The sequence below is a fragment of the Centruroides sculpturatus genome, unplaced genomic scaffold (assembly GCF_000671375.1).
Source record: "Centruroides sculpturatus isolate CEXI.00-Female unplaced genomic scaffold, Cexi_2.0 scaffold86, whole genome shotgun sequence".
Classification (NCBI taxonomy): domain Eukaryota; kingdom Metazoa; phylum Arthropoda; class Arachnida; order Scorpiones; family Buthidae; genus Centruroides; species Centruroides sculpturatus.
The window spans coordinates 588,035-597,139 of record NW_019384475.1 but is presented as its reverse complement, the minus strand read 5'-3'; the positions used below and the strand labels follow the sequence as shown (position 1 = coordinate 597,139).

At 34.9% G+C, this 9,105-nt stretch overlaps 1 protein-coding gene across 1 annotated transcript in view; it reads left to right on the top strand.

The window, feature by feature from the left end:
- The first annotated feature begins 5,816 nt into the window (after positions 1–5,816).
- The window catches only part of LOC111621284 (probable H/ACA ribonucleoprotein complex subunit 1), a 9,404-nt gene continuing 6,115 nt past the window's right edge, over positions 5,817–9,105 (top strand). The window contains exon 1 of the mRNA XM_023363370.1: positions 5,817–5,939. The gene's annotated coding sequence lies outside the window, so the exon portion shown is untranslated. The remainder of the gene's footprint in view (positions 5,940–9,105) is intronic.

Below are 9,105 nucleotides of genomic sequence, written 5' to 3'. Positions count from 1 at the left end.
TGACATAATCCGTTTCAAATAAAACAAGCTATGTCATTGGCTGGCTTATACAGATGTATTAAAACCGCTTAATCAGGCAATGTGCCCAATGGAATGTTACAAAAATTAAATTTGTAATAAATTTATTTTAAATTAAATTTTAAAAAGTTGTAATAATTTAATTTTTATTTTCCATTCAATACAGATTATTAAAATCAGAGTTTTATATAATTTAAATGAAAGAAATGATGTATTTTAAAAATGGTTTCAAGAATACACGTACTACAGACTGAAAACTGTTTTATCTATATTTGTAATGTATAAACTGATGACTTGAATTAAGTCTATAAATATATGACGTCAGCAATAATTTAATGATTATGACGCGACAAATTATAATGATACTTAATTTTTAGAATGAAAATACTGTACAGTATACACAAATTCATGTTTTATATTAAAAATTCAGATAGAGTTTATACATTTCTAAATTTTTATAAATAATTATTTGGCTGCAATTTTTAATTTATAACCTATAAATTCCTACTAGCGTCAGTCTGCCTGTTTGTATGTCTGTCCTTCCTGAATCTCGAGAACGGAGTTAGATGAATGATATGACTCTATTGTTAACCGGAAAAGTATGATGTAGAGGGACAAGACACTGCTAAAATAGAAAGAGTATAATTTAAATTAAATTAATTAAAGATATGATTAAAAATTGCAGCCCGGCATTGTGACGATGTCAATAAATACTTGCTCGTTAAATATTCTATCTCTGAGCATTTTCTCTTGTCATCTGAGTATTATTTCTGCAGTAACAAAATATTTGTATTAATGATACAAATGTTTCGTTACTGCATCTAATGTCCGTGCCCGAACTGACGCGGGTTCAGACCTCTGTAATTAAACTATGGATGTGTCTAGTTATTAAATTGATAAGTCAATGCACTAATTACTTAGTTCGTTTCTTATGAAAAGGATTGGTCTTTAGTCATTTAGTCATACCAATACATTTTTCCCCCTGACATGCCCTCTTTTCGAACGTAAAATGTTTAAGGCGGATTTTACAGATATAGATTACACTAACGTCTAGACCAGGTGTGTCCAACCCGCGGCCCAAGGCAAGTTCCAATGAGGCATAATAAACGTGTAAACAAAACAAAAATTTTTTAATTTTATTTTTATAAATGATAAGCGATGATTAATAAACTAACCAGAGAAGAAGTCAAGCTATTGGCGCTGTTTACCACAGGCGGCATGACGGCCGGATGGCCGAGCGGTCGAGGGGGCAGCCTATCGCTCTGGGGACCACAATATACTTGTAAATGACTTCCATGATTTCTTCCAATGTGGCCCAGAGAAACAAAAAGGTTGGACACCCCTGGTCTAGACCTTGAGTGAGCATTAGTTCTAAATATATGCCGCCTGTGGTTTTTTCTTTTTACTCTTTCCTCCCTGTGGGCACTAGGAGGGCCTCTTAAGGCAGGGCCATTATGGGTTCGGCCAGGCCCACAATGGGGCGGCCGGGTGGTGAGGGACGGGGCCCGACATATCCGAACGGACCACTCCCCGAAAGCTTCCTGGGGATTCTTTGACCCGTACGGATTCGATCCCGAGTCCCCCAGAGCGGTGGGCTACCACCTTAACCGCTCGGCCATCCGGCCGTCATGCCGCCTGTGGTAAACAGCGCCAATAGCCTGACTCGATTTGTGGTATTTTCTGGTCATAATTACAAATTATGAATGCTTTATTCGTAATTAGTCTAATTACTATCAGTTAAAAATGAAAATAAATTAAATACAGTATTTAGAAAGAAGACATCTTACTTATGAATTAACTCGTAAGATTTTAAAGTGAAATTATGAATAAAATAAAAAGCGATTTGAGTTGATATTTTCTCACTCTGAGAAGCGCTTCAGGAAATCTTTTTTTGGCTACGAACTTCTACAATTCCAAAGCTATGTCAGAATTGTAAACAAGAAATCATGATATAGTGAAACCTCCATTAACGGACATTCTAAATAACGGACGCCGTCGTATATGACCAACCTTATGAAAACAATGTATCGCCTTCAATATTCAGAAATAATTAATTACGTACGAAATATTTTAAAACTAAAATAAAGAATTAATTCAAATACGTTTTCAGAGGACGAATTTTGACAGTAGGCGTCGAGCAAAGATGCTAAAAATAGAAATGGAGGGAAGAGCAAGTTGTAAAAACCGAACAATACTCTTTATCTATTAGGAAAGATTAATCTGGTTAATTTGTTAATCATCACTTATCGTCATACTTATTAAACTTTTGTGTTATTATCGAGGTGCGGCCGGTTTACGTTTACGCGTTGGAAACTTCGGCCGCAACCTCGCTGTTGTTGGAATTAAGCATATGGTACCGAGAAACCATAAACTTTACTCGAGTTAATCATTCATTCAACAAGAACCGTAGTAGAGTAGTAACGAAAAGATGGGTGGATAGTCGAAACAGCCTACCGCTCCGGGGATCCGCGATCGAATCCGGACAGGTCGAAAAATCCCTAGGAATTTTTCGTGAGATCGTCCGACCGGATATGTCGGGCCCCGTCCCTCACCACCCGGCCGCCCTATTGTGGGCTTGGCAGAACCCATAATGGGCTCGCTAAAAGAGACCCTCTTAGTGTCCACAGGCAAAGAGTAGAACAAAAAATTTCTCAACGGGGTGGCCGGGTTTTTTTCTTTCTTTCTTTTTACTCTTTCCACCCTGTTAATACTAAGAGAGTCTCTTTTAGCAAGTCCATTATGGGTTGTGGATCTATCCGAATTACGGTTTCTCAAACGACCGGGATCCCGTGATCCCAGTAGTTTGAGCAATTTCCAGCAAACTTTTAAAAAAACAACCGGGATCCCGGGATTCCGGTTGTTTTTTTAACCCGGAAAATATCCTGGGAAATTCTTCTCATCCCGGGAAATCCCGCAAATTTCTTAAAAGTTCACTTTTTTTTTTATTTTGTGTTAATGTTAAGGAAATTTTGCAAATAGAAAGTATAATTAACACATAAATTGTCAGAATACATTTGTATTTATTAATTTTAAACCTACTTATTAGTTTTTGTAATTTTTCCTCGTTATGGCATGTCACAAATGGTCAATAATCAGTAGGTAGCTTATTTGTGGCAGGACTGAAAATTTTTTACTTGTCGGAACCTGTAATATCTGGAATAATTGTGCTTACGCTTCTTAATTTTTAATTAACCATGCCCGGTAGCATCGATAACTGCGTAACGTCAGATTGTGCAAATTGGGCAAGGGTATAAACGAGTACGAAGTTTGCAAGTATGAAGTTTTTCTTCATAAACCTAATTATTAATTTAAATTGAATTGCCGAATTATCGGGATATAAGCTTGATGCCGCTATTAAAGCAGCCTAGGTAGACAAATCGAGAATACTAGAGAACAAAAGAAGTACTACAATCTCGAAAACGAACTCGAAATCTTCCAAACTACAAAATGAAAAAAACATATAACATCTGTCTTCTCTTAAATGCATTAAAGACGATTCCACTAACATCAATTAAATCGGAAAGGGCATTCTCGCGGGACTTTTCATTACTCTGGTCATAATTACAAATTATGAATGCTTTATTCATAATTAGTCTAATTACTATCAGTTAAAAATGAAAATAAATTAAATACAGTATTTAGAAAGAAGACATCTTACTTATGAATTAACTCGTAAGATTTTAAAGTGAAATTATGAATNAATTCAAAACATTTTTTTTGTTGTTGTTGTATGCAGTTTCCAGCAAACTTTAATTAATTTTTTTCTATTTGTGAAAATTTCTACGTTATTTAAAGGTAATTTTTATTATAGGCCTATAGACCTTACACAGCATTATTATGATTTTGGAGGTTACAGAACTTTAAAATTACTTTTAAAAATGGAAAATAATTATATCATTTGATTTCAAGATATTTTGTATACTTTAAAAATAATTGATTCTATCCCGGGATTTCCCGGGATCCCGGGAAACAGTTCACTTTTATCCCGGGATCCCGGGACAAGCAAAAGACCGGGAAATGAGAAACCCTAGTTACGATGTTACACTACCGGGTGAACATAAGAACGATACAAGTGTACACCTGGCAAAGATGAAATCAAATATTATTATTTTGTATATCTTAAAAATAATTCTGTTCCGGGATTTCCCGGGATCACGGGAAACAGTTCACTTTTATCCCGGAATCCCGGGACAAGCAAAAGACCGGGAAATGAGACACCCTAATCCGAACCCACAGTAGACTTAATAGGCCGGATGGCCGAGCGGTCAAGGTGGCAGCCTACCGCTCTGGGAGACCCGGGTTCGAATCCGAACGGGTCGAAAAATCCCCAGGAATTTTTCGGGGGGTGGTCCGTTCGGTTATGTCGGGCCCCGTCCCTCACTCGGTTATGTTGGGCCCCGGCCGCCCCATTGTGGGCCTGGCCGAACCCATAATGGGCCTGCAAAAAGAGGCCCTCTTAGTGCCCACAGGGCGGAAAGAGTAAAAAAAAAGTAGGCTTAATAAAAAATCCTTTTAGTATCCACATACTGAAGGAGATGATTAAAATTTTCCAAAGATAAGGCCAATCGGCAAAACCCCCTTTGTGTACTTAGGCAATAAGGTGAAATTAAATCAACATGAAATTGTTGTAAAATAATAAGCAGAGAGAAATAGTAATTGATAATCAACTATTTTATGATAGCGGTGCATACTTTATCGTTTTACTTATACTGTAACATTTTTTTTCACCGTCAAAACATACAAATATCTGAATATAATGTTTATATTTTTTAAAAATACACACACACAAAAAAAATATATATATATACAGTATACTGTATATATATTTCTTACATTTCTCACATATTTTCGCGATATTTTGCGATTAAACTACTGTATATATATGTACAGTACTGTATAACCATGTCATAAGTATGAAATCATAAGCGGCAAATTCTAAATTTTGCAGTTTTGCAATAATAGATTATTTTTATATTTGACACTTTTAGTTTGGGACTGTAAGCATATAGGTAAAATTTTAAACGATTACATAAATTAACAAAGATTTGGCAGGCGAATGGCCAAAAAAAATTGCTATTTTTCGTTGGTCCCATTTTCTGAAAATTAGTTTTACACTTATCCGAATAAATTTCTATACACACAATATATTTGAGTGTTTATATATTTGTAATTTGTAGTTTAAAAGTTGAATTAATTTTTTTGGCATCCAGGATATGCATGCTTGAATAGCCGGATGACCGAGACGGTTAATTAAGACGCCAGCGTACATCTCTGGGGAATCCAGGATCGAATCCTGGCTTGCAACGCCAGAAATTTTTCATGAGTTGTAAGTCCCGGGTATGTCGGACACCTTTCCTCACGAGGTGGTCGTTTCGTTGTGGTACTAGCCAAATCCGAAATGGGCCTGAAAAAGGCCTTCTTCGCGATCTCAGAGAGGAAAGACTTACAAAAATATGCTGGTGCGCTATAACTATATTATTATTCGAATTGTTTATTTCAGATTGAATCATATACTCGAGTCTAATATCAATCTGTAAGTACGGTACTTTAATTATTCGAATTAAAGTAATTATAGTAAAAGTGAATAAAAATTGTTGAATGATAAATGATAGGAAGTGACAAGTGAACATCGGGAATTACTTTAAAATTGTTTTACAAATCAAAAATATTCCTTAAAATTCTTTTAAGAGTTATCTATTAAAAATTTGTAAGAAAATTATTAAATATTCTGTATATTTGAATTTTTTTACGATAATAATTTTAATATGGAAAAACTGGCAACACTTACTCCAATTTCCGACGAACGAAACCGGAACACGTGTATTTGTATGTTTATTTATTTGATTTACTTTTTAATATACACAATCAAAAAGTAAAAATTTGAAGATATATATATATATTTGTATAAGTCACAGTCTATCGTAAGTATATTTTAAGATGTCATTTAGATATGATAATCAGCAGATTAACATTACTATAGTAAATAAACTATCAGAAACTTTGTCAGCTTCCATTTGTAAAAATAAGACATTATTTTGCTTTTCTCTTTAGAAAACAGGCATATAGCTCACTTATAGCCCTTAATATACGCGTCTCCCCCAAATAATTCTATGTGTTTAAGACACGTCTACTAGAGAGGTGTCTAAAGAGCAAAATTAGAAAAAAAGAGCCCATGCAGTAAGGATAAACTTTTACCCTTTGGTGTATATATTTCCTCATGTTTCACAAATCTGGAACTTATCAAAAAATCTGTTAACCTTTTCAACAGTTTTCAGATTACTTGCTTGAACACTGTCTTGGCATAATCTTAAATATATTTAGGTGTGTGAATTAATTTTGAGGGATTTTTTTTTAGCTAAAGAATGTATTTATTACAAAAAAACAAAACAACTTAGGCTAATCAAAGTATTTCCTTTTTTTTTTTCCTTCAAATTTTTCCATTTTTCTGATAAGAGATGAATACCACAACAATAAAATGATTCATCTTTTGAGGCAATCCATTCGTCAACGAATTTTTGCTTTTCATACAAATTGGCAAATTGCTTATCTTCGAGGTGCATGTTGCATTGAACGGAAAAAATGGTAGTCCAATAGAGCCAAGTCTGGAGAATGTGGGGTGTGGAAGGGCTTCCCATTTGAGCTCCAACAACATTTACTTCACTGCAGAAGCAATGTGTGGCTGAGCATCATCACGCAAAAGGGTTGCTTTGCATCATTTATTCACAACTGATTGGCTTTTTTGTCCAGCATGCTTTAAACTATGCAGCTGTTCTCCTCTGTAACAGTTAACACCTTCAAGTAAACTATTCCTTCTTGATCCTACCAAATACTCAGCATAACCTTGCAACCATGAATATTCAACTTTAGTATCGATGTTGACAGTTGACCAGGGTCACACAGTGATCTTTTATGTTTGGGATTATCTAAATAAATCCATTTTTCATCACCAGTCACAATCTGATACAAAAAACTTTTTTTTTTTTTTGTCTGGCAAGCAAGGACATCCAATTCAATTAGTTTGCAATATTCGTGTGACATCCATTTTCATTCCTTCAGTTTTTTTCTCCATGGCATATAAATGTTTGGTGACTATTGTTCAGTCAACATTCAAATGCTTTTGCTAGTTCTGATGTGGTTTGAGTTTCATCTTTGTATAATTTCAATTTGACATCTTCAAACTTTTTTGGCTGTTTCAAGCATTTTTGTCACTAACATCAAAATCACCAATCTTAAACCATATAAACTAGTACTCACAGGTTTTAACTGAAGGAAAAGATTCTTTGTAAGTTTTGACAAATAGCTGCAGATAATCTGGTGATTATCTGCAGCTATTTTTTTCTTGTGAAAAAATAAAGTAACAGATGCCAAAAATGCTCTTTTGGAAGCTCCATTTCAATACTTATAAAAATCCAACTCTTAACTTATCTACTGTTTTTAACTTATTGAACACTAACTATAATGTTGAGAATTTAAACAAGTAATAAATACGAGGGAGGACCCAAAAAAACTGAACTGAGAACTCTGCCATTTGTAGACATAGTAGAGAGTTCTCCCGTTACATGGGGTTAATAGAAACCTTCACGAAACAGCTGTGCAAATGGTGTCAGTTTGTAGGTTTATGTTTCAGCGTAGTGTTGTGTTTCTCTTACTGTTATTTTGTTCCGCCTGCGAAGTTCTGGGTGTCCTTGAACATCTCGAAACAATGAAAACATTGAAAAAAATCAATCAAAAAAGTGTTAAGACGTCTGCGAGAGGATGTGCGAAGGAAACACCCAAAACTTTGGCAATCAGGTGACTGGTTCCTTCATCACGACAACGCCCCCACACACATGGCCTAATGAGTGACCCACTATTTGGCCTCTTGGGGATGACTTGTCGTTCCCCACCCTCTGTATTCACCAGACCTAGTCCCGTGCGACTTTTTTCTGTTTCTGAGAATAAAGAAAAATCTAAAAGGGAAGCATTTTGATGTGGAGGCAATAAAAACAGCTTTACTAAGGGTACTGGACGATATCAAGGTTGAAGAGTTCCAGAGATGCTTCAAACAGCGGGGAAAAAGACTTGACAAGTGCATCACATCTAATGGAGAGTACTTTGAAGGTGACTGAAGGAATTTTGTAAAAAGGTTAATAAATAAAGCTTTTATACAAAAAATCTGGTTTTTTTTTGGTCCCCCCACATATAATTCAGATTTGACTGCTAAAATTTACAACTAGAGTCTTTTTTGAAAACCCTCAAAATTAATTCACACTCCTAAATGACTGAAATTTTAGATGAAAGACAAATACTTCATCTGATAAATGAAGTACATGATTTCTGAGTCAGATGGCTGGGTCAACATCCACCCAGTTCCTACTTTGATATGTTAACCCTCTTTTGTACAACTAATGGACACAGTAAGACGAAGACCAAGCATTCATTCAATTATGGCAATAGATCAGCCAAGTCACAAGCATCAATAGGCTTGGCAAGTCTGTGATGGAGATAAAAAAGATCCTCTTAGTATCCATAAGGTGCTTCATTTATACATTAATTAAATGTATTCTGTGACAAAGTTTGTTTTCTAATTATTGACTAGCTGTAATTGGTTTGGAAAGCCTATGATGGGGTGCAATGTATCATGATCAAATTACCCATTAATTTTTATTAATAAGAAAATAATTGCATCTTTTAAATCAAATATGCTTAAAAACAATATAATAATAAATGTTCATCAGTATTGTTAACATTATTTATGTTGTTTTCTATGATATACCTTTATACATTAATTCTGTAAAATGAGAAATCTATTTTGATATATATACAAACATCACCCAACCCGATATATAATAAAGCTACATACCAACAGACTGCCGAAAATCTATCGGGCTAGTTTTATGCTAATTATTAAATAAATTACGTAATCAATTTGGCACTAGAGGTAAGCGTTAGGCGCCATCTCTTATTAATATTAATAATTATAAATAAATTAATTAATTTAAATAATTTAGAACCGCTGGGAGAAAAAATCGGCCCGGAGCGGGACTCGAACCCACAACTCCTGCTTACCGTGCAGATGCGTTGCCAGTTACGCTATCCGGACCTCCG